The following is a 3816-nucleotide window of genomic DNA, read 5'->3' as shown; positions in this document are numbered from 1 at the left end:
CCTAAGGGTGGAGAGCACATAAAGCTGGGTGTTCATCGTGGGGCATTGTGTCTGGGAAACACGTAAACCTCAAGAGACGGCTGTAGATAATCATCTGGTATCCCCGTAAAATCAATGTAAACACTGAAAGACCAGAAATAGCGGAGAACAAGGGAGGAACTCTGGATTGGGGGAGGAGACCGGACGCCGAGCTGGGGTGCCATAAGGGCGACCAGACACTGGCATCTCCTGGATTCTGAACCATTGTGCCGCTCCTGGTCAATAATATCTCTATACTTGGGATTCTGGTGGTATATGGGCTACTTTTGCAACTCCATATGTAAGCAAAGCAGTCAGGTTACGTATATGATGAATCAGAATGACTCAAGGGGCACAGATCAACGAGAAAATGGAAGAAAAGCAATGTCTTTGTCGCGTTGTGTCCTCATCAACCCTTGCGCGGACCAGGCATGAGACGCACGTGATGCCTGCTCCCGGCCCGCTTCTCAGCTGGCGCGCCATTGGTTGTGCGACCCACATAGAAACTGCCTCGGCCAATGGCAGCACGCGTAACACCCGTCGCCGCTTGAAGCAAGGTGGCTACGAAATTTTGACAGTAGTTGGCTTACAGACACTGTGGAGTGAGGGTGCTAACGCTCCGGCGTATCGTCCGCGCCTTTCACGTGGATTTATTTATTAATATCACAAATATGAGCTTGGCAGTGCTTCTCCAGGCCGCGGAGTACATAGAGCGGCGGGAGAGAGGTAAGCTGCAGGGACTGGTTAACATATCCTCTTAGTGATTAACAATGTAGGGAGAGGAAAAGACTACATCGATTTTAGGGAGGCAGACACGATGTATTCAGGGGTGAGTAATGCAGTGCCCTGTGACTGGTGGCGTGCAGCTGCCTGGCCTCTGTGGGGCCTGTGAGGCGCCCGGTGCAGGGGAAGGCAGGGCCAACAGGACGCGTCCGTAGCGAGAGTAATGAGAGGTAGGTTGGCGAGCATCCGCTGTGGCCAGGGAGGGGGAGAGCCACCTCAGTTAAGGAGCCACTTTTGTTATGATGAGCCAGCAGGGCCGTGACGAGGCACCTGCGATATTATGACGGCCCAAGGAAGCCACCAGAGGTGTGATGGGCTACTGCTGATGCGAGAAACTAAGTGTACAAGCATGTGCCGTGGTGAGCCGTAGCCATATATATATATATATATATATATATATATATATATATATATATATATATATATATATATATATATATATATATATATAGTGCATACACACACTATAAATATGGACAGAACTTCTTTACTTCTAATATGGCATTATTACGTGCAACAGTAACAGGAAGGTATCCTAAAAAAACAAACAAAAACAACAGAAAAAAAAACAAGTGAGACCTGTATTGTACTCGTATAGTACAGTAGACGATTGTGTACACCACACTAAAGCAAACGCATGGCTTTACTCAGCCATCTGTTGGTGAAGGCACTCACGTTATTACAGCCATTGATGTCGAGTGATGAGTGTGAGGCAGCCACCCATGTGACGAGAAAGTATGAGGGGGAGCCACCTGTTTACAGGAAGCTCTCGTGTTATGAGTCACTTGTGTTATGAGAGTGAGGGAGCCACCTGTGTTATGAGAATGAGGGAGTCACCTGTGTTACGAGATTGAGGGAGCCACCTGTGTAAGGAATGACAGAAGCAATTGTGTAAGGCAGCTACTATCGTTATGAGAGAGTGGTACGATATGCAGTGTAAGCGTTAAGGGTTACCGATGATGTGGAGTATCACTAGTGTTATGTGACAGGCCCCAGTATTACCGTAGTGTTATGAGCTTTAAATATCATTGATAAGGGTAAGGGAAGAAGGAGGAGGATGTATAACAGACGTGACGGTGATCACAGCGCCGCCATAACGTGATCGATCATAACTCGCGCCCCCGCTCGGCCACCACCACCATCACCACCACACCTGTTGGGAAGGTGAAGCGGAGGAGGAGGAGGAGCACCGCACGGGCAGCAGGCGCGAGGGGCCACGTCAGACAGTCCTCATGACCTCGCTGTTAGCTCGGGTCATCGGGAGGGTGTGGGGAAGGTCAGGGCGGTGTCTCTTTGAAGCATGCGGCTGACGCTTTGCAGCGGCAGCGAGCGGTGTGTGATGAGTCTAGCATGTGCCGTGCGCAGCCCCAGAGAGGAATGCCTGCCTGCCCTGCCCTGCCCTGTCGCCCCGTAAACATGTCCTCTTTTGCCAAGCCTGGGGAAAGTGTCATCCAACCAGCGCGCGCCCTAACACACACACACACACACACACACACACACACAGAGAGAGAGAGAGAGAGAGAGAGAGAGAGAGAGAGAGAGAGAAGTATATGTATATAATGAGTTTGTTACCACCCCCGTATCACAGAGAGCCAGGAGCGAGTTGACTCGGGGACCCCATGTATAAACAAACACCTACGTTCACGCGCACTCATGCATATTCACATCCATCTTTATTGAGACTCGAGTGGATTGAGATATGGGGAGACAAGAATACAGGTGCACCCACTGACTTGAGTGTCGTGGCCAGGGACGGTGTAGCGCTAAAGAAGGAAACCATAACGTAATAATAGCAGAGCGTCAGAGAAAAGAGGGAGCCACCTTATATTTAGGAGTAATAGAGATGAAACAAACCACCATTTGTAGTGTGCTGGTGAACGTTACGGGGACGGGAGAGGTAGAGGAAGAAAGAAAGGAGGAGCATATTTACATACTGCTGCATTCCACGTTTTAATTAGAGAAGTGTGAGCCTTGTATGGTAAGACCTGCAAAATCATTCATACGAGGTGTGTCATTAAAGTTCCAGGACTGGTGTCCTAAAAGATGAATTTCAAACCCAAGCCACAAACCACCATATTTCCCCTTCAAAGTAATCCTTCTGGAGTATACAACTGCGCTCCCAACCCTCTACAGTCACTAATCTTTTTCTTACGTGCTTTTAAAATCATGTCCTCTGTTGCAGGTCGTTTAACAATGAGCGCTGAACAGCGAACAAACTTGAAGTTTTTGGTGCAGTTGGGGAAAACGCCGTCAGAAGCACTGGGTATGCTGCAAAAAGTGTACGGGGATGAGACAATGTCACGCTCACGTGTTTTTGAGTGGTGCAAGAGGTTCAAAGAGGGCCGGGAGGACGTGGAAGATGACCCCAGGAGTGGAAGACCCTCAACGAGCAGGAATGAGGCCAATGTTGAGCGTGTCAAGCAGATGGTGCGTGACGATCGTCGGTTGACTGTTCGAAAGATCGCAGATGAGCTTGGCATGAACCACAACAGCGTGTGGAAGATTATCACTGAAGATCTGGGCATGCGGAAAGTCTGTGCGAAGATGGTGCCGAGACTCCTGAACGATGACCAGAAGGGACGACGCATGCAGGTGTGTCAGGACATCCTCGAGCGTCTGGAAACTGAACCAGACTTGCTCAGGAGAGTCATCACCGGCGATGAGTCCTGGGTATTTGAGTACGACCCGGAGACCAAACGCCAGAGCCTTCAATGGAAGAGTCCGGCGTCGCCACGGCCGAAGAAAGCAAGGCAGTCCAGGTCCAGCTTCAAGGTCATGTTGATCGCTTTCTTCGATGTGAGGGGCATCGTCCACTGCGAGTTCTTGCCACAGGGCCAGACAGTCAACCAACATGTGTACAAAGAAGTACTGCGGCGTCTGCTTCGTGCAGTGCGCGAGAAGAGGCGGGAGTTGTGGCAGGGCAACTCGTGGCTGCTTCACCACGACAATGCGCCTGCTCACAATGCCCTGAGCATCAGAGAGTTCTTGGCCAAGAAGAACATCGCCGTGCTGGAG

The 3816-nt window shown here is 50.2% G+C and overlaps 1 long non-coding RNA gene across 1 annotated transcript in view; it reads left to right on the top strand.

Moving 5' to 3' along the window:
- The first annotated feature begins 584 nt into the window (after nucleotides 1–584).
- Nucleotides 585–3816, top strand: part of LOC135107495 (uncharacterized) — a 37593-nt gene continuing 34361 nt past the window's right edge. The window contains exon 1 of the long non-coding RNA XR_010271792.1: nucleotides 585–744. This is a non-coding gene — a long non-coding RNA (uncharacterized LOC135107495). The remainder of the gene's footprint in view (nucleotides 745–3816) is intronic.

Source organism: Scylla paramamosain, chromosome 15, assembly GCF_035594125.1.
Source record: "Scylla paramamosain isolate STU-SP2022 chromosome 15, ASM3559412v1, whole genome shotgun sequence".
Classification (NCBI taxonomy): Eukaryota; Metazoa; Arthropoda; class Malacostraca; order Decapoda; family Portunidae; genus Scylla; species Scylla paramamosain.
This window is presented reverse-complemented; position numbering and strand designations above follow the sequence as displayed.